Here is a 26,068-nt window from a genome sequence, read left to right as displayed (position 1 = left end):
CCTGCACTTCTACACCTCCCCAGTGCGGAGCCCATCGCACAGCGACTCGCCGCGCCGCACCCCGCCCAGGCAGGGCGCCCCGGGGGGCACGGAGCACCCAAAGCCACAACCACCGCCCACCTCTCGGCTCGGCGCCCCTCAGTCCCGACCCAGGAGGCCGCCCCACTGCGCGCCGGGCCCGCCCCAACAGCGGCCGGGGGAGGGCGGGGGCGGTGCCGTGCGGCTGAGCTCAGCGCGTCGGGAAACCGCCGGGGCCGGGGCCGCCTCCTCCGCGGGCAGCGCCGCCCCTCCGTGTTGCACACCCTCTCCCTCTCCCTCTCTCTCTCACACACACACACACACAGCCGCTTCCTGCGTGGGGCCGGACCCGGCGGGCGGAGCGGCGCCGCTTCCTCCCTCCCTCTCTCTCTCGCCCGCCCGCCGCCGCCTCGCAGGTACCGGGGGTGGGGGCGAGGGGAGCGGAGAGCTCCGCGGCGGGAGTCGGCCTCCCCTCGGGCCTCCTGCCGGGGCCGGCAGCCGCCGCCCCGAGCGTGGCGGAGGGGAAAGTGGAGCGGAGGTTCCGAGCCGGGGCCGCCCGTGGGCGGGGGCCCGAACCCCGAGGGGCGAGGAGCGGCCGGGGAGCGGCGGCAGAGGGGCGTCTCGGGGCGGGGGGCGGCGGCGGCTCCTCGCATTGCTGCCGGGTGAAGTCATCGCGCCCATTGTCTCCCCTCGGCTCCCCCCGGGCGGGGCGAGGGGCCCGGCCCGCCCCGAGGAGGAGGAAGGAGAAAAGAAGAAGAGGGGGGCCCGGCCCGCGCACCTCGCCGGGTGGGTAGCGGCGTGCGGCCGCCCGGGACGCCGCGCCTCCCCTCGCGGGGTACGGGGGAGGCCCCGCCCGGCGCTGCCTCGGCCGCGCGTCCCGGGCCGGAGCGGCGGGTCCGGGTGCCCGGGGCTTCCCTCCGCGGAGGCGGAGCGGTGGCGGTGGGCGGTGTCGGGCCGGGTGTTCCCGTGCCCGGGTCTCCCCGCGGCGCAGCTCTGTGTCCCGTGCGCAGGGGGAGTGGGGAGAGGAAGAGCCGCAGCCGGGCGGGGGGTGGCGGCCCGCGCAGCCTTCGTGCCCTCGTGGTCGCCGGCTGTAAGCGTGCCCGCCGGCAGCGCCGCGAGCGCCGTGTCTGCGCGCTGGGTGCAATGGATGGATGCTTTATCGCCGTTGTCATCGAGGACGGCGTTATTTGTGAAAGGCAAAGGGCAGGTTGGGAAATGGGTTTCTCGGGGTGGGAAAGCCCGCTCGCAAACTCACCGTGCAAAACATCTGTTAATTTTTCCTTAAAAGTTAAGAAAAAAAAATGTTTAGGAAAAAAAAATACGTATTCTCCAATATTTTATTATCGGATGAGTTTTTCATTGTTGTTAAGTTCGGTAGAAAGGGTTTTCAGTTCGACGTTCGGAGCGAAGTGAAGCGCGTGCTCCGGGATCGCCCGCAGCGCGGCACTCAGCTGTGTGCGGGGCGGCGGCGCTGCTGCGTGACTTCCGAGCTCTGCCATTATTTAGCTGTAAACATCGAAATGTTTCTACCCGAAACATTCAGAAATATGAGAAGACATTTCGTTTTAATGGCGTGTGAACCAGGCCAGCTTGGGGCGGAAAGTGAAAATGAAAGCTTTTAGCGTATTGGCAGCGATGCTGCTCCTAAAATCACTGCACTAAAGGGTTTACAGGAAACATCTCCTCTGCGTGCATATTTCTTGCACCGTGGTGGAGTTCCAGCTCTGCTTTATGAAGTTCAGCATCTACAAAATGCAGAGTTGTGGCTGTTGTGTTTGTGTCGGCAGCTGTATTGGAGTCGGAGGGCAGCATCAATTCTGAGAGGGGGAATCTATTGGTCTATTTGTGGTTTTCTCTGCTTCCTCTTACATCCACCAGGCAAACGTACTGCTTTTCTTATATAAAGTGATTGTCAGATTGTACTTAATTGTGCTGGTTGGGGCTCAGGAGGAAGGAAGACATTCGGTAGGTGGGTTTGTTTACCTTTGTGGTGTGTACAAACCTCGGCTCTGCAGTAGTAAATGAATCACTAAAATTCCCTTAGCTGTGGCACTCCCAGAGAGCATCAGCATATGTGTTAGGTAAGCTTGTGTTGTGCGGTTATGTTCGAGTCCTTGAATTTTTTTGCCAGTTTGGTACAGCCTTTAGATGGAAAAAGTGCATGCATGTTTTATTATTCATTAACAGTCTTTAACTGTTACTCCACGTGACAAACCTTTAGACTTTGAATTTGTCCAGTGAGTAGGTGGTTCTTCCCGGCCATTCTGGTTTACTCAGTGAAGCTGATATTCTTCAGACTTATCAAAAGGATTCTTTGCAAAGATACCTTTCTCCATTTCCAGACAAACGAACAGACAAACAAACTCCCTTTTTAGGGTGCCAAAATCTTTTCAGAGGACTTCTGGTTTGGAAGTGCTAGGAAATGTCTTTGAACTCTGAAGTACAACTCAGCTGTTCTGCACCTATGATGGCTTTTAGCCAAGTTTGTGGTCTCTATTATGGGGTCAGTTTACTCTGGCCCATGGTCAGACACCCATAATTATCTTTGTGATTTGTTTGTGGAGTTGGACCTAGACACTGCATACCAGCATAACAGAATAGATTTTAATAACTGACTGGAACAAATGGATTGATGCACGTTTCAGACCCTCCTTTTCTCAGCATGGTTCCTGGCATGAGGCTGAGCTGTGAACTGCTCTGGTCTGTAGCGTCAGCGAATGCTCTGTGAAGGAGCAGTAAAGATGCTCATTTTAACTTGGGCTTGTCCGTGAGGAAATTAAAGTCATTTTTTTCTCTTTTTGCATTTGCCATAGAGCTGAGTTTCTGTTGTCCATTCTATATTAACTGGTGGAAGATGTGTAGCTGGATGTACTGCCGCATGCAACACAGCTTGGGGATGCTGAGAATGCTGTTGGACCTAAAATTGTTAAATATGTTTGAATACCTGGAGGTGGGCTGCTGCCAGGAAGGACAAATGTTACATCAGGCCCTGCAGAAGTGATTGTTTTGGGCTTTGATTTTATCAGTGTGTTGGTGGTTTTGCTTTCTTTTTTCCCTGTAAGAAAAACATGAAGGAAGGTCCGTCAGTTCCTAGGAAATAGAGTTCCTGATATTCCTCATATTTCACAAGAGTGGACTTCCTTTAATTTTTGATTACTTGAAGTTTTCTCCATGATCTGATCCAACATCTCTTCTGTAGTTGTTTATCTTTTATGGTGAAGTAATCTTTAAGGAAAACAGAATTTTTTTTGGTGTTGTGCATAGGTTACATTTCAGATATTGTCTTCTATTTTAACTCATAGAGAAATAAAACTCCAAATACACAGCTGTGAGTTTCAACTAAGGGATCTGTGCTCCACCAGACTTGTGTGTTTTTTTTCTGTTAAAGTAGAATTTCAGTCCTTCCCTCTTAAGTGTTTGTGTAAGAAATTATTCTTCAGGCGCTCTTAGTTACATATTTTTAGTGGTGGTAAGTCATATAAGTAGGTCTTTTGTCTATTGCTGATATTTATAGGTAGACTGATTTATTCCAAGCTTCTGTAAAGTGACAATCACCTCACTGTCAGTCTTCCTTGTAAGGTTATTTTTTTAGCTGATGGGATCAGTGGAAGAGACTTTCTTATCTGAGTTGTAGGAAGGCTCAGGCTTCTTTCTAAATTGATCTCTGGTTGTTTTGCATACGTTTGTGGCAGTTCTCAGGCACTGCGGGACTGTCTCACCTTGGTTTAGGTTGCTGGTCCTTCCCTGGTGCTTGTGGCTCTTTCTTTTTTTCACTTAGTACAGCTTGTTCAATGTTGTGACTTGAGACTCTGAAACACGGCAGTGATTCCCAAAGAGAACTGTGGATATTATGTAGGATTAGAATATTGCAGGCCTTGGTTACAGGTTTCTTGTTGTGTGCATGGCTTATGCTAGTTTGAGTTGTTGAAAGAGTTTGGAGAAGAAAGAAAAATCCCACAGCTGCATTGTAAGAAAGCATTTGTAGTACCACTCTGAGGTCTTTCTTCATTAAGAGATGCAGGGAAGGCCTTTCTTTGCACTCTTCTGCTGGACTTTCATGGAAGTTCTTTGAGGAGAAGATTTACCCTACGTTGGGGTTTATCCATAGAATAAGAAAAGGTAGGAGAAATCATGGAAACATTGTGGTAGGCTTTTTGCTCTTAAACTGTGGCTTAATTGGTCATCTGATGGATGACTGTTGGCATCTTGTTGAACAGAAGTCAAAACAATACACCTGTGCTTGCCTTGTGCAGGGTGACATAGAAAACTTGGTCTATGGATGGATGAGTTGAAGGATGAGTTTCCATCAGGTTCCCTTCACATCTAGTTATACTACACTGGACTGGAAAGCTGATACAAGAGCTGCTTTAATGTAAAGCAACCTGGCAGATGGTCCTAATGAAATAAGCTTAAATAAAAGTTACACATATACCAGTGTTTCCTTAGCCATTAAAACTTCCTTTCTTTAGAGGCCAGCGTATCTTCTAACGACGCCTTCAGCAAGGCATTTGAAGGGCATCTTTGTTTGTTACGCTTCAGTTTGCTGTTAGTCACTTGTTTTTGATTTTCCTTTCTTCTTTTGCTTCCTAAATAGTGCTTCATTCCGTTAATGCAAGTATCCTGTTATTGTCCAGGACAAGCTGTTGTTGTGGGACTCTGTCAGTTCTGTTTCCATTTATAGTTGAGATAAATGACTGTTAAACAAACATTTTTCCATAGGTCCTTTAGCTGTTCCCATAGGGCAGATTAGAGCTCTTGCTCTAAATTGGAGCCCCTGGCTGTCCCTTTCACTTGTTCCATTTATTGGACGAAGAGCTTCTTCAGCAAGAGGAATGGATGGCTCTGGAGGAACTGTGTGCTGTAAGAGTCACGGTACTTTGTTCTCATCATGATTCCTTAGTGCTGCATATTCTTCGTAAACAGAAGTACGAGTTTTTAAGTTTCTTGGTTAATAGTCAGATTTTTACATAAAAACCCACTGTGCAGCTTACATCAAGTTAATCATGTTATATTATTGTCTGAAAATGCTCAGTCTGTCATTGTTGTGCACCCAGGGAGACTTCTGGTGAGATGGATTCACCAGATAGGTTTCCAAGGTGGGGGGGGTTGGGTGTGCAGCCCGCTCCTGCGCCTTGGGGGTCTGCAGAACTCTGCGTGCTGAGCTGGCACTGAAGATTTTAGTTGAACCGTGGGGACTTCACAGTGCTACCTGGCTGTTATCTCTGATGGAGTGACATTGCAGCATTAGTGCTGCTGCACTTTATATATGTACATTTATATATGCATATGGCATATCTAATGGTTGTATTCCCACAGAAAGGACTTGGTGGTGCCATGCCTAAATGCATCATCTGTCCATTTCCTTTGCTGAAAGCGTGTAGTGCACAGGACTTTATCTCAGTGAAACTGGTCAAGAGAAGGAAAATTTTGACTGCTCAGAACTCAGGGTGGAAGAGAAAAAATGATACATTTCATAGGAAGTAGGAGACTTTTACTTTGTCTAAACTAGATAGTTGATGACTGCTTTTCTCCCAGTGCTTTGGGCTTTTTATGACCTAAAAATTGATGCCATATGTTCATATTCAACGCTGCAGCTTTTCCCTGTCTTGAGGTCTAATTTTGTACCAAGACAGTGAATGTTGCATTCAAGTGTTACCTGAACATCTGTAAGGGGACTGTGTATTCGGCAAAGATGCTGATTATGTTTGCTCCTTCATTTAAAAATTCTTTATGTAGGGAGCATCCTGCTGTCCCTCAAACATGTAACAGTGGAAGAACATTTGGTCAAGATAAGCAATAGCTGCAGTGAGACCACCCAGCTTGCAAGGGAGCTGGAGTGAAGCCTACTGCAGAACTTTTCCTTCTGGTCAGCTGTTGGGAAGTGTCGTAACTAGGGCCTGTCTTTCATGTTCTTCCATAGTGAGCCATCTAATATGGTGATTAATTCAAAGAAGTGTCTGTAAGATGAAGTGTATCCAAGGTTAATATCTTCATTTTTAGAATGCGTGTTAGAAAAAAGATTTTTATCACAGTTCAGTTTATCCTCAGTTTCTTTGTTGTGCATCCAGTTGGAGGCGTTCTGACTTTATGTTCCTCTACTTTTAAGTCAAAAAATAAATAGAACAAAGCTTTCAAACTTACTGTTTTTTGCTGAGTTGAAGACCTCGCTTCAGTTTCCTGTGAAGAGCAGTTTCCTTCTCAGTTTTACCTGTCAAGCTGTATCTGGTACTTAGCTTTTGTTTGACTGTGCCTCTTCAAAAAAAGGCATCATGCTTTCCTTTTATGTGATGTTGCTAAAAATACATCCTGAGAGTCCAGGAGCTCTTTTACTCAGGGTCAGAGATGGAGGTATCAAACTTCTGTGTCCTTTTTAAGCAACAGGAGCCTTGGTGTTTGTAGCCTGTGAAGCCAGACTGCTGCTTTCTTTCAGTCATAAACCTGCAGTCGGTGCAGGTTTATCTGTGGGACAGCATAGAGAAGAAACCTGCAAAGCTATTGTGCTTCTGTATTCTTTTAATTTCACAATGCTGTGGTTTTCAAGCATCTCTGTTTGGACAGAGGAGTTTTCTGTATCTAGTAACCAAAAGCATTTTCCTCCTGAAGTTCCTACTTGACTGTTTACTTTTTTCCCCTTTCTTCCTTTTCCTGTTCCTGTTTGCTGTGGATTTTTTCCCCCTCTTACATGGTAGTATGTTCAGATTTTTCCTGTGGTGGATAGTTGCAAAAAAATGGACTTTACCTTCTGTGACCTGACACCAGGCAGAAATTCAGCTAGGACAAGGATAGGAAAGAGCTGTGTAAGCTCAGCAGAGGAGTCCTGAGTCTTTCCATTATTAACAATTAAAGATGATTCCATGATAAGTTAGGTAATGGATTAACTCACTAAAGAAAAGAGAACAAGGGTAAACAAAGAGAACGATCCTGCCTTGCAAGAATTTGGATTATTGGGATTATGCCTGTGTGTCTGGAAAAAAACCAATCTCTTCTGTTTTTAGTGTTAATTTAGTTAGTGTAGAGATAAGGTATGCTATGTGCCAGATAAAGTTATCTTTTGTCATTGAATTGAATCTGTGCTAGGAGCTGTTGTTTACTCAGAGGGTGGATTAAGAAATAAAAACATCTCAAAGCATCTTGTTTAGTCCTGCCCAGCAACACTTTGCAGTTTTTTCTCTAAGACTTGTTTTACTGAGAATGGTTTCCTCCAATTCCTGCACCCTGCCATAATCAGTTACCATCGCATGGCTACTAGTGTTGTTGGAGTAAAGAATGAGCAAGGACATGCTTTTCTTATCAACATAGCTTTTTTTCTCCTGGTTTTGTTCCCAAGGTGGTGGTGGTGGTGGTGGTGTTATTATTATTATTATTATTATTATTATTTATTATTATTATTCTGGGGCAGTGTAATTAATCCTTACCATTTTCTGTTGTTTTGAGTCATACAGTATTACCTTTCAGTTTTAAGTGTGATTTAGGTTGAAATACAGAATAATTTAGGTTTGAACTGTGGCTTGGAAATGATCCCCCACAAACTGGGAATATTTGCACTCTATGAGTTTTGAAACCATCACACAAAAAATGGCACATGCACAAGGAGTATGAGGACACAATCCGCTCCGTTTGTGGGATGGCTCCTGTCTTCTATGTAAATATGTTGTTGTTCACCTCTGGTGGCAAAAAGTAAAGAATCTGTCTTAATATGGTTGGTGTTCCTCCTGCAATTTGGAAAACACACCTCAGTAAGGTTGCATTGTTCTAAAAATCGTTCACAAGAGAGAAGAATCAGAACTGCAGAAGGAATGAGCTTCCTGCTGGCAATACAGCGAACAGAAATGCAACCATTTGTGGAGAGCAAATCGATGCTTTTATCTTGGTGGTGGTTTTTTTTTTTTGTTTTGTTTTCTTTTGAAAGTGGTGTAAATTCCCAAGCACACTGTGAAAGCAATCCATCTGAAGTCAGAACGAGTCACCTGCAGCGTTGAAATCCCAGAAATGTGGGCCTTGGTTCTGCAGTATGAAACTACAGGCAGGATGCTTAACTGAACCTGAGTGGCTTTGCAGCATTTGGTGATTAAGGTAAAATGTTGTTTTAGTGATTGAAGGTGTTCAGGTTTTTTTTTTTCCAAAAAAGGGAGGAATGAGCAGGTTTACATTTGTTGTCCTGTGACTGTGAAGTACTGGAACTCTTTAACTGAGGATTGACCTCTGGTATTGTCTGCACGTGTGTATTTCTTGAACAGCCACTGTACAAAATGGTGTATTTTATAGGTGGAGAATTGCACAGCTTTTAATAGTGGGCAGAATTTAAAAACTCAGCTCCCCTTTATGTGATGATGGCGAGGAGGATACCTCCAGGATGCTGGTAGTTTAGCTTCCTTGCTTGGAAAACATGACTGAGTGCACTAGAAATGCCAGAAACAGGTGGACACGGCTTCTGCAGCAATTAGGTGGCTTCTTTGCCACCTTCTATTAATGATAAAGGGTTGCACGTATCAACAAGGTGAAACTGATTCCTCCGTTCCTGCAGCATGTCATTTCAGGGTTTCAGGTCAGTTGAGAAATACCAGAATTCAGGTTGAAGAAGCAAGCATAGCCTGATCACCTTTTGTGCCTATCCTTGTTAAGCTGCAGTCCTTAATTATGTAGCTGTGGTTTTTTTGGTCTGTTGCTTTTCCCCCTAGTGAATGTTTTTTGCCCTGTGTGCTGGGTAGTTGATCTGGGCTGGGCAGCATTAAATCTTGCCTCTAGGGCAATTGTTTCCTTTCAGTGAGTCTGTCTATGTACTCCAAATAAACCAGAAAGCTGAAATAATTTTCCTTGATTAAGGCATCTGAATAATGGCTGTGTATAGCTATCTCATCTTCCTGCTTTGTGGTTGATATGATCTTTGTTAGAAGCCAAGGAGAACTTTTCATAGGTCAACACTAGTGGTATTTCTTGGTATTTGTGATGGCTTTTTTTCTGTATGCATACTTATACCTACTTGATAGTGCAGGCCTCTTTGGACACATAACTTGCTATATAACAAAGAAAGAAGTGAAGTTCTTGGGCATCCCAGATCCATGCACCTGTGGCTGGTAAATGGTTCTGTCCTTAACCATATGCTTTAGTATCTTACCTGTTAAGAGTAATATTAACCATAATACTTCAGTGGGAAGTATGTAGTATTTTAGGGCTTCAGCAGTATTAATCTGACATGTGTTCTGCTGTCAGGAAATTGTGTTTCCTCTTGCACAATCTTCAGTATTGTTCTGTTTTTCCTTTAGTATAAGGGGAAGGATAAGAACAAACAAATGAAATATTGAGTAGTGACCTGTTAAGTGTGAATCTGGTAAAGATTCTACAGGAGAGAAAGGAGTACAAATTATGTAGTTAAAACCATCATAAGGTATTTCAACCCTTTCTAAACTGCACGAAGTAAACAATTAATCCTTAAAGTTTTTACTAATGGTTTGTGTGTGGTTTCCTAGTTGTTAAAAATAATAATTGCACTGACAGGTTTGGAACCTTCTCACTAAGCAGGCCTCTGCTATTTGAGCTTGTCGTATCTAATAATACTCTGTCATGCTTTACAGGATTGGCCCTGGACAGTATGATCCGTGTGTGTGAAAGGGGTTTTGTGGGTATCTTCATGCTGTGGGGGACCAAGCTGTAGAGGAGGGCATGCTTTGACAGCACTAGCCTCTTTTGCTGTCTTTTCTTGTCAGCAGCAGTGTACCTTTTACTTTCTGCCTGCTCAAGTGTTTTATCCAAATCCTATTCTAATTTAATCGGTTCAGATCTTCATTGAGAAGTTTCCAAGTCAGTCTGAATTTATACCCTTTCAGTGCCTAATCTGATGCCTTTCTCTTCTGCCATTTGGCAGCACTCGCTCTGTCAGCTTTCCCGGTTCTGCTGCTCTTTGTGCGTTCTCCTTGTTATCCGTGCTCTATGCTTGTTAACTCATTTTCCTCTAGTGCTTGCAGTCTCTGTTTTGGGGTACTTTGGCCCTACTGTATTGTGTATCTGGAAATAAAAGGTAGACCCTGTTCAGTTCCAGGCTGGTTCAAGTGCAGGAGAGATTCCTAGAACCTAAAATGTGTGCTGTTCTCTAGAAATTATGTATTTCTCTCTTGGAATGAATATTGACAAGGCCAATAAAATGTGCATCCTAAATACACAAGTCAGAATTCCAATCCCAGTCTCAAAGCAACACTAGTGCTTAGCCTTTCCAGAGGAAATATTTCAAGTTTTGGATTTGTTTTTTCTATGATAACTTTTAAGAAAAATCCAAAACCTTGAAGAATTTGCTTAAGCAGCTTGTTTGAAATAACTGTGCTGAAGATCTTAGCATGTAAGTTTTCAGCCCAGTTTGCTTGAGAAGCAGCAACTAAGCAGATTTGGAAATAGGATGTTATAATGGGAAGTGACAGACAGTTGTAATAACAGAGTACTGGCTTTTCTTTTAACAAGAGATCGTTGTCTTTTGGGATAAATGACATACTAAATTGTAAAAATGAGGTGAGTCACAATGCCTTTTACTTCTTATTACTTGGGTTTCTGTTTTCAATAGGATGGTTATATTTTTCCAGTTTGACTTAATCTGGCTGTCTGCTTACATTCTCCTCCCCCGTACCATCTGCTGTTTAACCGTGAGGTGTTATACCCATCCTTACATTAAGCCTCTGGTAGGTCTGCTGTACTCTGTGTTGCTCGTGTCTGGCTTGTCAAGTAAGGTCTGACAAATTGTTGATTTTTGGGAATTACTCCCACAAAATAGTGTAGCATGCTAATTTGGAAGCTTAGCTGCTACCCTCAGGACGTTGTTAATGCAGCAAATAGCCTCAGTAGTTTAAGATGTTAAGTCTGTGGCTGCCTCCTGTTTATTGCTCTCTCCCTCTTGGGATCTACTAACCCGCAGCCATCAGTGTAATGAAGTGCATGCCCTTGCTTCAGTTGAGATCTGAAAAAATTAGCTTAAAGGTATCTTCTAGTTTAAACAGAACATCTGATTCTGCTTTGAAGTGAATCTGTTCAGTGTGTCTGCTGTAGGTTAACCCACAGGAGAGACAGGACAGCTGCCTGTGCTAGTTTAAAGCTTTTAGGCTAGTTCAGCAGGGGCTTTCTTTGTAGGACTCAAATTTCACAGAGAATCTTACTGAGGCTGCAGCCCCCTGTAGCAGTCTCTTGCTATGGACCTTGGAAGAGGTACATACCCTTTAGTGTGCAACATCTGAACATTTTGGGAGAAAACTTCATGTGTATTTGCCTGTCGAACATATCTGCTGTGTGCCTGTGTGTATGAAGTTGCTCAGTGCATCATTGGGGAAAATTCTATTAAAATATCAGAGGTCTGCAAACTGCCTAGCTCTGCACATCATTATCTGCAGCATTATGAAATTTTGAAATGTTTTTTTTTTTTTTTCTCCTGCAGAAATACCTTTCTTAAAGTTGCCTATGGCTTAATTAGTCCTGATATCATTTCAGGTACAGTAATAAGCGATTTATAAGACAACAAGTAACTCTGAACCCACCTGAGGGAGCAGTGGAAACGAATGGTGTGCTGCATTATAATTCTGCTGCATTGCTGCAGTCTTGCATAGTTCGGATTTTTTTAACTGTCTTGTCCCTAAGTATTTTACCATTTAATTGTGGTGATAGAGATGTATGAAGAAAATTCTGAATGACTTCAAGTGATGTTAGTGTTCCTGGTGCTGTGGCCATTTTACTCTCTATTTTGGATTATTGAGCCAGCAGTTGTTAGTTCTCTGGAAAACTCTGAGGTTATTTTCCTTTTGTAATGTAGAAAGACAAGTATTGAAGGGTATGTTCTCCTGTAGTGACACAAGATTTATTTGTAACAAACTTTAATAGCTTTTAAATGAAATTATACACCTGCTTCCTCTAATGCATTTGTGTAGCTGTTTTCTTTGGAACTGTAGCAGGAAATAAATGGTTGCAGATAAACAGTGAAGCTCCTGACTTCAAAGAGCTTCCTTCAAAAGCAGAATAACTTCACTTTCCTTTCTCAAATGAATAAAACTGAAACGTAACTTACCTCGTTTTGTCCTTATCCATGTGTATAAATCTGTGGGATTTTTTCATCATGGGTCTTTTATAGGAATTTTATAGGAAACAGATTTTTCTCTGTTGCATATCCTTACTATTTATTTTTTAAAATAAAAGGCTCTCTGAAGGTAAGCTCCCTTGTTGAGAAGAGACTTATAGAGCTGAAGTGTTCTACGCTAACACTGTAGGACAGCATCTTTTCTTCAGTGAGTCCTTACCTAGAGTATTCCAAAAATAGACTAGGCAGCATCTGTTCTCATATTTTTCTTAACTGGGATGTTACTTAAGGAATCTAATTAAAACATAATAGTTTTTACTGACAGAGGCTGCTAAATCAGGATGCATCTTCAAATAAGCGTATGCATACACAAAGATCAACTGTTTGTAAGCTTTGGACACCCGTTTGTTTTCATTATCCTTCATCTCTGAAATACTCTGTGCTCCTGAACTTCTGTTTTTAGATTTCAGTAGCAGACGGTTTCTTTTGCAGCTCTGACTTGTAAGGAACCCTTTCTGCCTACCAACCCACATTCTTGGAATGCACTGTGTGTATATTTCTGCAGTCTTTATAAGTATATATTTAGTGTTTTCAAAAACTAAACTTTTTTTTTCCTTTGGTCTGTTATCAGAACTTTTTATTAAGGTGTGCTATTCTAATGTTATGCTTCGTAATACATTGCATACGTCGGTCTTCTGGGAAGAACACGATTTCTAAGATTGCTACCAGTTCAGCTCTACTTCTCAGTAGTACTTTTTGTTGAGAGAAGCATTTTTTGAATTCATGATAAGCAAATTATTTTATTGTTCTTGGCAAGCCAGACCTGGTATGAATTAGATATGATTACAAGGCCTGTGTTTTATATAAAAATGCTCTCCCTTGGTCAGGATATGATCTGATTTCCTCTTGCTTTAATCAGGGCATATTATTAAATGTTAAATCTTCAAAAAGAGTAATTGTTAGAAAGGGAAAATACAAACATTATCTTCATGCAGCATAAAATTGTAACTGCAAGGCCACAATTAACTCTTAACAAACTTGTTCTAGATTTGAGGAAGCTTGTGTTCCTCATACAAAGCTGTGTACAAATGCTCATTTTTTAAAAAGGTGAAGCTTTAGATTACTGGAGCATCTGACATCTCGAGCATCAAGTTAAAAACTTTCCTTCTAGCAAGTTATAGAATCGCAAGGGTTGGAAAAGACCTCCAAGATCATCCAGTCCAGTTGTCCACCTACCACCAATATTTCTTCACTAAGCCGTGTCCCTCAGTACAACACCTGAATGTTTCTTGAACACTTCCAGGGACAGTGACTCCACCATCTCCCTGGGCAGCCCATTCCACCTTCTGATCTCTCTTTTGGAGAAGAAATTTTTCCTGACGTCCAACCTGAATCTCCCCTGAAGCAACTTGAGGCCATTCCCTCTAGTCTTATCGTTAGTTATATGGGAGAAGAGGCTGACCCCCACCTCACCACAACCTCCTCTCAGGCAGTTGTAGAGAGCAATAAGGTCTTCCCTGAGCCTGGTCTTCCCCAGGCTGAACAATCCCAGTTCCTTCATTTGTTCCCCACAAGACTTGTGCTCCAGACCCCTCGCAGCTTCATCGCCCTTCTCTGAACATGCCCCAGCCCTCAGTGTGTTTCTTGTAGTGAGGGACCCAAAACTGAACACAGTACTTGAGGTGTGGCCCCACCAGTGCTGAGTACAGAGGGATGATCACCTCCCTGCTCCTGCTGGCAAGGCTATTTCTGATACAGGATGCCACCTGGTGATGGCCACCTGGGCACATTGCTGGCTCGTGTTCAGTCGAGCATCAGCCACCACCCTTAGGTCTCTTTCCACTACACAGTCTTCCAGCCAGTCTACCCCGAGCCTGTAGCATTACCTGGGGTTGTTGTGGCCGAAGTGCGTGACCTTACACTTGATCTTGTTGAACTTCATCCCATTGGCCTCAGCCCAGTGATTCAGCTTGTCCAGATTTCTTTGTAGGGCCTTCCTACACTGATAGGATAGCTAAGTGTAGTTTGTAGTTAATTAATATATTTCTGACGCATGCAAAATAATGAGGAAATAGAAGATTTAGAGCAAAACTAATAATTTTGGATAATTGGACTGCTGTTACAATATTAGGTATTTTTCTTTAGTTCAGTGACTTTGATTTAAAAAAAAAAAAAAAAAAAAAAAAAGAAAAAAACAGTCTATGCTTTGGGCTATTTCAGATATTAATGTAACCAGAGGGACAGCAGGGAGTTATTTCACCCTGTGTTGTAAAGGAACGCAAAGGGAATTTGCCTGTGTGCTGAAGCGTGGTCAGCTGGTGTGTGCCTGTGCTTACCTGGATAATGAGTGCTGGTCGTAATGTTTTTATAATGTGAAGAGTACCAGAATACCCCTACTGTATCCTGATTTTTTTGTGTGTGTGCGTAGCCAATATATCGTGTGCTTGACTAGAAGGAGGATTTCCCCTCCACCTTTCAAACAAGGGCAGGAGGAATGCTCTAGCTGAGCAGGCTCTTTCCCTTCTGACCCCTGCAGGTGTCTGTGAAAGCTTGGCAGCCTGGGATGGAATTGCTCTAACAAGTGTCAGCTTCAGCTGAAGCCATCCAGCCTGCTCTGGGGGGATTTCATCACCAGTCTAGTAATGCTTGACAAAAGAGGAAAATAGGATGTCAGCGTGCTGAAAGACTTGTGAGTAGCACAAAAGCCATACCTGGGCAGGACGCAGTTTTGTTCATTTTTTTTCCTTGTGGGCTACTTCTAGTTGTCATGAGGAAAAGTAGTTTAGTCCAAAGCTGAAATTCAAGTGATCACACTGAGGTGCAGTTGGGGTTATGGCCTGGCTCTGTTCTTCCTCTGTATCGTACTGTGCAATTAGCTGGCAATGTCCTGTGACATCCTGTGTTGAAATAACCTGGCTTCTGATTGCTGTTATCATTTTCACTTTTTCTTTTTGTGGAAAGGCTTTTTTTTTATTTGGTGTGTCTGCTTTTTGTCTTTCCTCCTTCTCTTATTTAAGAGAGAGGGGGGTTGGAATAAATGGTCCTCAGGGAAGAGAGGATTTTGCACTAGCACTGGGAAGTAATTTCAGAACTTGAAGTTAATGTTTGTTGCTGTTGTCATTCATTCCTGAATCGACTGGTTAGTCACTGGGAAACAGAAATTAGTAGAAGAATGAAGAATGAGATGAAGATACTGGGGAACAATGATCACAGTGTGAAGGGCAAAAAAAAAGCAAGTAGAGGAATGGAGCCTTGTATGTGCGAGAGAGGACCCAGGAAATGGTTGGGAACTTCTGGCCTCTTCTTGAAGAATTCAGCTATCCTTTGGGCTTGGGGGAAAAAAAAGATTTTGCCAGAAGTCTTGGATAGCTTGAAATTGAGATAGGAGTGACAGTAAAAACTGCAAAACTGCACATTTTGCTTATGCAGAATTGAAAACCCTTGCTTTCCTCTTAGAACTAGTAGTAGAATGTCTATATCATAGGAGTAATATTGGTCTTGCCAATTATGCACTGTTTTCACCTTTCCTTTTTAATTTAAGCTCCTGAGAACTCAGCTGATGCCTGAGTTTAGTAGGTTTGTTTCTTTCCAGTGAATTTAGCAGTATTAAGATGTTCTGTAGGTAAAGTTACATCTTTTCCTGCTTTTCCTGCAACCCTTGTTGTCTTAATTCTGTTTTATATTGTACAGATACAGCTTTATGATTTAAACAGAATAGTTTACCTCAGGAAGATCAAAATCTGCTTTATTCTTTTGATGGCACAGTCTTTGTAGCAAGAAGTGATTGTAAAATTTTCTTGAACTAAAATAAACCAGAAACTTGTTAATCTATATGTAAAAGGAAAAAAAATAGCCTGGTATCTTGGCCGCAGTTGTGAAGTCTCCTTTATGATTTAGATCGCTGTGACAGGGAATGGCAGTGCTTGGTGCTGCTGCCATTTAGGTGTCTGTTATTACTGCCTATTGGGTTCCTCAGTCATTGAAGTCCTTGGCTGTTACAGTGTGTATGCAGAGCACAGTGCTACGTGAGTTTTCTTCCGTTCCTCGCAAGTTCCTTAAATAACATTTACATTCTTAAATAGCATTTATTTGTATGTTAGAATATTATGAACAGTAAGTATGAATTCATCAAATATTTCAAAGGATAAAATAATTATTCTGGCTGCTGATATGGAAATAGATTTGATTCTTGATGCTGCATTGTGATCAGATTAATCAAACTTATTCTCCTTGTGATGTGAGGAGGAGCAGCTTCAACATCTTAGGCTTTTTATTGTGATACTTAGTTTAAATATAATACATTCAAATGATATGAAGGCTTTTGGAGCAGTAACTTGTGGAAGAGCCAAGTCTTAATGTCTTAACCTGTTACGCAATGGTGAGACTTTATCCAGGGGAAAGCTGACAACATTTGGAACAAATAGAGGAAGTTCTAGAGGAATGTAAATGCAGCATCAACAGCAAATCTGTAAAACAGAGGCCTAGAGCTGTTTCAGATACAGCCTGCTGTGTGGCTGAGCTGGGGAGTAAATGAGAGCTCACTCATTTGGCACAGAGACTCGTTTGGCAGCCCACCTGTCTTCTCTTATCTTGGCTAATGTTCTCTCAGTCTGTGTGCTTACATGGGAGCCACTTAAATTTCATTTGTTCAGTATCTACCTGAAACTGTGATAGAGCAGAAACCTGAAGATATTTGTCCTGTGCCATAGCAAAGGAAGAGGCTGTCATTTGTGTTCTACTGCTCTGGTACAATCTATTAAAATGATCATACAACAGATCAAATTGTCTAAGTTTCTATCACTTTAAAAGAAAAAAAGTTCTTCTGTAAGACCAAAAGTTCTTCTGTAAGACCAAAAAACTGAATCGTGTTTCTTTTCAAGGTTTATTATTTCAGTCTGATTCATTTCCTGTTTTTCTGCTAATGTACTGACAAAAGCAGAAACAAGTATCCTTCAACTGTTTGTTTGTAAACCTAGGAAATATGTAATTCACTGTACAACAAGTGATTGTGTATGGCTGTAAGTGGTGCAGAGGTTGATGCAGTTCTTCCCTGTCGGTCCCTGCTCATGTCTTTCCTTGCTCTGGCTGCCCCAAGGTTCCAGTGTCTATAGGTGGCAATTCTGCTCAGATATGGATGAGGGGGGGGAGTAGGTTGCAAGTCATTATTTATTTATTTATTTTAATTGAGAACAAGGAGTTAGTAAGATTGGAATAAAATTAAATTACTCCTTCAAAGTCCGTGTTTTTTTCAAGCCGTATTTCATTAAACTGCTGGGCTCATTACCATAGAAGCTGAGGTTTCACAGCAGTGAGATGTGATATTTATATGAATAATAATACAGAAGGTTAATGATCAGAAGATGCTAGAACATACTGGCAGGGAGGTTAGCTTAGTTTTGTGCTTGAAAGTAGTCTTACAGTTGTTTAGGTTTATGGCATGGGGACGATGAGGGATTTCCTGCATCCTTCATCTCCACTGAGGAGCCTTGTGTGCTCTGCAGTCGCTGTCCTGATGGAATCCAGTGTTCCTGTGCAGTGTGATGGGAGTCAGGACAGCAGACGGGTATTCAAATGACAGTGGACTTTTTTCATGGTTACTGATACCTGGAATGTATTGAAATTGTATTAAAAGATTTATAATGCTTGAATAAAGCAGATTTTTTAAAAACATGCAATATATATTAAAGGTATAGTGAAAGAGTGCATCTTACATGAAAGCTACATCCCATTCCTTTCAAGAAAATGCCTGGAAAAGATGAAGACACTTTAGACAGAGTATTTTTCATGATGCTGTAGTTCATGTTGTAATTCACAAATTCATGAATTAGCAGACAGATGGAAGTTTGCAGTTTCTTTCAGAAAACATAATCAAATGAAGTAATTGCTGAAATGGCTTTTTAATTAAATTTGGGATTACAGCAGTCTAGTGTTTAAACCATTTTCAAACTTGTATTTCAGAATTAGTTGGATAATGTAGCAGGCTTCGTCATGTATGTGGTTTCCTTTCTTGGTTAAAGAAGACTACTTCTCCAAGGAGAAGCAAAAGCAAGGCCTTCACTCTTCTAACTACTTTCCACAGTGAATATTTCTGTGTAGGTAAGGTTATATCAGATGCTGAACTGAAGATAACTTCTGTTCAGAAGTATCCACTGTTTTCTGTTACGTTCTATGAAGCTGGTACTGAAATGTTAGGTACTTCAGGATTGCCCTTGCGCTTTTTCATCAACTGTTTGTCTTCCTCGACGGTGTGGCTTCTCGAAGTATGGAATAGGCATGCTCTTGGATGGCTGGGAATGCCCCCCCTCTCCCAGGCTGCCAGACCTTGCCTTCTGCTGAGCAGAGAAAAACTTCAGGGTTCTGTCTTCAGCAACATCAGTCGCATGGAAAACATTATATTGTAAAATTAGCAATTGATTAAGAAAGAAAAGCGTAATACTTTGTACTGGTGTGGTATGTGGGTATTTGAAAGAGACGGGATAAGTTTGAGGAAGGAAAAAACATGCTTTATTTCTGCTCCAAATGGCAGTGAGATTTTAAAAAGTTTTGAAAGATGGCCACAGTGATGAGAGATAGAATTGGTGTGCTGCATATCTAGAGGGCAGGCAGTTGAGAACACATTGAGAAGTTGTTGTGGGTTTAAGGTGAGAGGTGAAGGCCTCAGGTTGTGCCATGGGAAATTCAGTTGGATATTAGGAAAAGTTTATTCTCATAAAAGGTGGTCAAGTACTGGGATGTGGTGGAGTTACCATCCCTGGAGGTGTTTAAGAGACATGTAGGTGTGGCACTGAGGGATGTGGTTTAGTAGGTGTGGTAGTGAAGGCTTGACAGTTGGACTAGATGATCACTGTGATCTTTTCCAACCTCAGTGGTTATATGGTTCTAATGCTCAGTGCTTAGAGGAAGAGGCTGGCAGTGGGTATGACCTCCAGACTAACTGAGATACGGTATGGTGCCCTCTGCCCGTGTGGGAGTTGAGCAAGGCACGGTGCATCAGCCCCAGTCTGCATAGGAGGAGTCATGCTTCCTTGCTCTTAATGCTTTGTGTTCTGTAAACTGCACAGGGAAAACCATACCTACATGTGTGCAAAGTGCATACCTTAATGAAAGTGGTCTTGGTAGGTTGTCTTTTTGGCTAGAGCTGCTAGAGATAAGCAACAAAGAGTTCATCTTTTTAGGAGGTTATGGCTCTGCGTATACGATATTTGCGATTATCAGTATTTCCTGTGATGAAGTTTGCTTAATATTTCACATTGCAAGGGCATGCTTTCAGGCTTTTTATTTGATTTCAGTGAAAAAAATAATTGATCCGAAATCTTTTTTTTGTGGCTCAACGTGGATACAAACAAAAAAAAAGTGCCCAAATGTTGTTTCTGAGGTTCTTAATGCTTAAGAGTATGATCCCTTGCAGCTGCTCTGCTGAAGTGATACAGCCTGTGTTCTGGAGCAGAGGTGGCTATTTCCTTCTTAAAAAGAAGCCTCTGTTGTAATTCTGTCAGCAGATCTTTAGGAAATTGCTTTGAGCATTTTCTTTTGAGTAGTTGGTATGGCACCTAAATTTCTAAACGTTTCACATACAACTGGCCAAGAAAATGGACTGAAGGGAAGACTTGCTCGCAGGTATTGTCTTTAACCCCTGCTAAATTGTCCTGGCCAACATCTGGACCAGCCCAGCCTTGTGTGGGTTTGGTTGCTGGGGGAGGAGGGCTGGCAAGGCTCGGTGTGGCTTAGCCCTGGATAGCCTGCTAAGCTACCAGCCAGCATTGGTTTCTGTGGGAGTGTGGATTTATGTCATGTTCCCTGTGTTCTCCTCTCCATGGCCCCTAGTATGAGCAATGCTGCAGTGGACTGTAGTCCTTTTCAGGGAAGGTATTCTTAGAGATTTGTTTTTCTCTTTAGAAACCCATTGGCCAGTATTAATCAAATGTGATATGGGGATGGAAGTCTCAAAGAGAAGCTAATTCTAGCTAATACCAGTTAAGTCTTCTCTTTTAGAGTCTGTGCATTACTAAATTGTATAAAATGAATATCAGAGAACATTTTTATGCCCTAGCCACAGAAAAAGGTATTGCTGACTTTTAAATAATTATAGAAAACAGCTCCCTTTTTTGGAGATTGCAGGGGATAAACTTTGGGTAGAAAATGGTAGGATGAGAAGTCTGTGGTAGCCTCACTTGTAGAGTGTATACATGGTGTTTCAGGCAAGGCCCCTGTGGTCTTCTGGGTGTTTTTCTTTATACCTGCCTGTAGACATTAAGGAGTAATTTGCAAATAGCTACTACTGCCAGTGCTTAGCAGCATCTTTGATTGTGTATTGTTCAATGAGGACACAAAGCAGCCCTACAGCTTGAGCATCCTGCAGTCTTTTTTCAGGTGGCAATTTTGGCTTTAATATCTGTTTCTTGTTTTGCAAATTAGGAGAAATAGCTTTCTGTCACAAAAATTACTATGAAGATTTCACAAGAGTGCTCCGAAGACTTTGTTTTAATACTTTTAAAGCCATTAGTCTGGTTAAAAATATCTTACAGACTTGTATGGTATTTGTGAATTCAGTGTTGTATAACGTTGTTGTAAACCAAAAAGACGTACAACATGTAAGGTATGGGGCCTCATTTATTAAGAAGATGAAGAATGAGGCATCCATGGAGTGAGGCCAGCTCCAGGAAGATCAGTCTGTCTGTGTGATCCTTTGGGTAGCTCAGTAGCCAGACCCAGACGTTAGGACACTTCTATCAGCCTTGCTGCCCTTCCCCCTAAGATCTGGGAGATGGCTGTGGAGCACTGTATACTATATCCTAACGGTGGTGCTCTTCCAGCCTCTCCTACCAGAGTTGGTGCACATGGTGTTGAGACTGTACCATGTCGTTGAAGGAAACAGCCAGCTGCTGGGGTAGGAAGCAGCTGGCCTCAATTAGTGCACACATCTGCCTCAAGCAGTCCTGGCAGTGGGGATGACCCAGAAGTGGAGCAAGCATTGGATACTCGTCTCCAGCCTTTACACTAGCCGAGATCAGTCCAGCGCTTCTACTGTGTTGCAGTGCATCCATGGCACATCCAGTGAGTGGACAGGGGATGGTGGATATCATGTTTATGGACCACTTTCATTGCTCTACCTTCAGTTTTTGAGTACTCACATGTGTGATGTTGAACATCTCCTTAACAATTTTGTGCAGCTTTGTGTGCACATCTCTGCAGAGTGTGAGATGGCACTGTGTCAGAAGCAGATAATGTATTTGTAAGGATGAGGGCATTCTGGAGGCTAGAAAAACTGTAAGATTCTTTCTTACATCACTTGTGATGTGATAAAGATGGCCTTCCTGTGCTGCCATGTAGGGCATGGCTGTGTTAGGCTCCTCTGCAGCACAGTTCAACACCCTGTGGGAAATAATGGATTCGTAATGGAAAAGGTTTCCTCTTGATGTTCTAGCGTGGATATTGTAGACAAATTAAACAGATTGGAAAAGCTGCTGGTAAGGCAGGAGGGTAAACTGGGAGGTATAGGTATTGTGCTGCTGAGAAACAGACTTGATCCACAGTTGTGCATTAATTTACTTCTTCTTAAATTGAGTCAGGTGTGAGGAAGAAGTAGAAGATTCTGTTTAAGTCTCTCAGCCTGATCTAAAATAATTGCGTATATAACAGAGCAAAAGGCAACTTCTAACAACCTTCATGTTTTTTTTCCTACTGTCTTGAGAATAATTGGTCCCAATTCCCCATTTGTGTGCTGCAGTATCACTGGTGAGGTGAGATGAGTGAGTAAACAGTATATCACCAATGTGCCTGTTATGCAGAATTCTGACTTCACTGGTAGCGTATCTTTCACTCCGCCCATTTCATATTTCTTCTTTCTTTCTGCCCTCCTATGTGTCAGCAGAGCTCTCACGGTTCTGGAGGTGAGTAGGTGACTCTTGGAGGGTGTTAAATGGGAGGAAGCCGGATTGTATCCAGGCAGTTAAATCTTAGGAACTTGCTGGTTGTTGCTGGCACGTGTTTCTGTTCTGTTGGAAAGCCACAAACAGAGCTGAAGCAGCTGTAAGCTCTAACGGGGAAGGGTGGGCAGATACAAACTACTCCAATTACATGAAAGCGTATATTTAAACAGTCATATCTTTCTGAATGTAGCTGCTATCTTCTTAGCGTGGAACAACATCAGCCTGACCAATTATGTAAAAGGGCTTTGCTCTGTGTATGTTTCAGTTTGAGTTAAAGCTTGCTTAATATGAGTAAATAATGGGAGTCCTGTGATGTGAAACAGAGCAGTTCCTTTTGGAGGTGGTCTTGTGACTGATAGCAGAGTTGGTTGTCACATCATTATTCTAGTTTGTGTTTATTATTCATATTCTCCACCTATTTTAATGTTAAAATCCTTTTGAATTTGTCTTGGCCTTTGTGCATGCTTAAATTCCATTGCACAGCTCTCACAGTAGTACTGCTGTGGTAGCTACGAGGTGATCTGCCAGAGGATTCTTCACTTCTAAACAGTTAGAACTTTAGTACATTTTGTAGGCCTCATTTCTTGGGTGAGATTACTGAGTTCCAGACTCGCTGAAAAATGAAGTTAATCCTTGCTTTGTACAGTGGAAACAGATGTGCAAGTGGAGTTTTTGCGGAGGACTTCCAGTTTTCAGTAATAGCAACCATGTTATTCTCTGTACTGGCGCAGTTACAGCGCATGATTCATTTTGGTCTCATGCTGTAGCAAGAAAACCACATGCATCTCACAGCGTAGCGAGGTTAGAGAAGCACATTTTAGGCTGAATGCAGAGCAGCTATCAAGGATACTTACTCATTCCATGGAAGTCTCCTTCTGCATTTCAAGGCAGGCCTGGGGAAAATGAATCTCTTGCACAGATGTTTCACCTTCGCTGGAGGCAGCTCTGTGCTGCCTGAAGAATCTAGCTGATGGTAATACTCCATTCTTGAAACTTGGTTCATTTGTATAATTTACTTTCCCTGGCTGTTTCCCTGCTGTCCCCCTGCAAAATCTACACCATATTTCTTGAATTTGTTTCAACAGACAGTGGGAAAGGCTGGCTTGGGATCAGAGCCTGAGTTTATACCTGTGCAGCTGAGGGGAAGGGCTCCTGCTGTGCTAACTGGAATTTGTTAAAAACCTCTGGTATCGTTTCCCACTGCATTGGTCTTTTTGGTCATTGATCTAGTCCTGCTGGGAGATGGTGAGCACAATCACAGGTTTGTCCAGATCACAGTCCACCGTGTTGGAATTGGAGTCTCTCAGAGAACTGATAACGGTGGGTGCTGTTTGATAATGTCACTGGGTTATCTGGAAGTTAAACTGCCTGTTGTGAATGTGAAACTTGAAGCTCTTTGTGTTTGGTTTTCATTTGAATGTCTACATTCTCTCTGGTTTGTCTGGTTTCTCTGTTAGGCGCTCATTTTTCTCCCAGGAGCTGTGAAGTGAAATGTTTCTATCCTTGAGTGTTGCTTGTATGCAGGTTTGTAAAAATCGCATTTTAAATCTGTGTCGGCTGTTGCAGCCTTCTGTTGGGATTTCCCAGGTTGATGTGGCACCACGTCAGGCAGAAGTGCTGGCAGCAGAGGAAGGGGCTGTTTACAGTAAATGCGTGGGGCAGCTGGGAGTTACGTGGGAGGATGTCTCATGGGTCCTTGGGGGGTGACTGGGTGCCTTTTCACCTACAGGGTTTGAGGACCTGGCACATCAGCTTTTGGTGAGTATGCCTTGGTGTCTGCACACAGCTTGTTTGGAGCGAGTGCATACCTTTGGGGGAGAAATTGAAAACACTTCTGGTGTTGGACTGGAGCAGGGGTGACCCGCTGTTAGCTGTAAAGTGCTGAGGGAATAGAGGAGGTGTTTGAGATCAGATCTGAGATCTTACAGGGTTGCTGTGCGTTCCCCAAGCAGCCAGCACGGAGTGTTCTGTGACCACCGCTGGGACAGCATCCACCAGCTGCTTCAGGAAGCCCTCCCTCTGTCGTAAGGGAGCCGTGGTGCGTTCTGGCTGTTGGATTTGGCTCTCAGAATAATTCAGATAATTGTTTCTTTCTTGAGGCATCTGCTTTGTGTTTGGAGATGGATGAGAAGACAAAGGTTGTCCTGCCTGTCCCTCTCCTGCCCAGGGCAAGCTGCATGACTGGGTGATGGGGTGTGCTGGTAGGGCCTCGCTGTGCCTATTGTTGGTGTGAAGATAGGGACGTGCCACTGCTCTACCACCTTCTTAGCGCTTGCCTGCGCCGCTCTGTCCTCCTCTTGGCTCTGCCTGGTGTGCAGTTTACCTGTATCCTAGCAAACAAACCAGCTGCATGGGGAGGCTGTGCTCCGTGCGGCCGAGCCTCTGTCTGAAAATCAGAATCTGTCCTCCCCCTCTTCCTGCTCTGCTGCGTTTGTCTGCAGACAGGGGAATCTGCGTGAAGTCCCTGTCGTGCTGTGTGTGTAACGCCTGCCAGAGCATCTGCTGGCAAGGAAGGGCTGACGTCAGCAGAGCCGGGGCGAGGTTGAGCATTGCGCACATTCAGTCACCTCGTTCGTCGTGGGCGATGGCTTGTTGGAACCGAAGCAGTTTGCAGGGGGGATAAATCAATGTGAGTGCCATTTGTAGCCTGATCCGCACTCTGTCTTCTGTGCGTAGAAAATGTACCTGTCAATTGCGTTTTCCCATTAATTACAGACACCTCGGGTTATTTTATAAATATTTGTGCCTGACACGGTGTGCAGGATGCTGCTTTCAGTTTTTCAGCTGGGTTTGGTTTAAATAGCTCTCTGGTTTTCAATGAGGATGTTTTTCAGGAGCAAACTAAGTGCATTGCTTGAGGGTTTTTCCCAATGTTAAAACTAAACTAGAGGTTTTTAAGCAAGAAAAACCATCTGTAATTTGAAATTCACAATGATTAGTAGGAAGAAGGCGGGGGCTTAAAGGCACTCTGTGGGTTTATGATCTTCCAGAGAAAGCAGTATTTTATTTTCAAGATAAGCAGGGGACTGACTTTGTTACTGCAGGTTAAACAAGTATATCTGGCATGGAAATAATACCAAAGCCTGTGTGTTAGGTTCAGCCTGAGGTACTTGTTTTGTCTGAGATGTGTCTGGTTGCAGGCAGTTTGGGAGAGCTGTGCGTGAGGCGATCAGAGCAGGACGGGGTGTCAGTGTGACAGACTCCAACTCGAGCAGGAGGATTGCAGCTGATATAAAAAAAATAAACAGGAGCTGTTGGAGTTTTTACAAACTGTTTACTTTGTCTTTTTAAGAAAAAATCATCCTGACACACGAGGACTTCAGCTCAAGTTCAGGTTAACAAGCAGTCTTGGCCTGAGGCAATGTGTTCTGCACTAATTTGGTTCACCAGATCAGTTGTTTCTGTGATCTAGGAAGCTTTTAAATCTGACTTCAGTTTTGTTTTGTTTTTAAGGCTTACTAAACACCGTACTGAGTTGAAGGCATGAACCAGCATTACTGTTTGAAAACCACAAAGCCTGCCTTTACCTCAGAACCTGAAATAGCACAGTTGGAAGTTATAATTAGCATTGAAGCCATTTTCAGTAACGGAGAAAATAAGCACAGCAGTTTTTCTAGGAATTGTATTGTGCTTGCTTCATTTTTTTTTTTTTTTCCTTCTTGTGATTGTTTGATACGGTGCTGTGTCACGCAAAGGGGCCTGTGCAGTGATGCTTCCACAACTGCTGGGGAAAAGCTCTTTAGGATGGTGCTGTGTGAAGAGGAAGGTAACAGCCAAGCAGTTGTGCTGACAGAACTGCTGGAAGGAAGATGTGAGGCTGCATGTGGGGGGGAGTTGGGGGTGAACCCCCTCAGAAGCATAGAGACAGGGAACTATGTTTCAGAAGTGAGGCTGAGCCGTAGGGATGTAGCTTGCCAATTCTAGGAATCATGGTGTGAACAGAGCAGTGCAGGTATGCCATGACCCACCCTTACTCTCCTTTCCAGCAGCTGCTCACAGAATGTTGCTGCTGCACTCCTCTACCATCGGAGGAAAGTTATGAGAGGGTCCCATACGTGTTTTTCTGACCTTATATCCT

The 26,068-nt window shown here is 43.2% G+C and overlaps 1 protein-coding gene across 4 annotated transcripts in view; it reads left to right on the top strand.

Annotated features, from left to right (window-relative positions):
• Positions 1-300: 300 nt before the first annotated feature.
• The window catches only part of RNF19A (ring finger protein 19A, RBR E3 ubiquitin protein ligase), a 57,795-nt gene continuing 32,027 nt past the window's right edge, over positions 301-26,068 (top strand). The window contains exon 1 of one of the 4 annotated variants that reach the window (XM_052703814.1): positions 301-434. The gene's annotated coding sequence lies outside the window, so the exon portion shown is untranslated. Of the gene's footprint in view, positions 435-1,201; positions 1,226-11,458; positions 11,482-26,068 lie in introns of those variants that run through there. The other 3 variants (XM_052703817.1, XM_052703816.1, XM_052703815.1) reach the window with 3 other exon arrangements.

Source organism: Tympanuchus pallidicinctus, unplaced genomic scaffold, assembly GCF_026119805.1.
Source record: "Tympanuchus pallidicinctus isolate F22 unplaced genomic scaffold, pur_lepc_1.0 scaffold5, whole genome shotgun sequence".
Taxonomy (NCBI): Eukaryota; Metazoa; Chordata; class Aves; order Galliformes; family Phasianidae; genus Tympanuchus; species Tympanuchus pallidicinctus.
The sequence above is the reverse complement of the archived record's forward strand: the minus strand, read 5'-3'. Positions and strand labels throughout refer to the sequence as shown.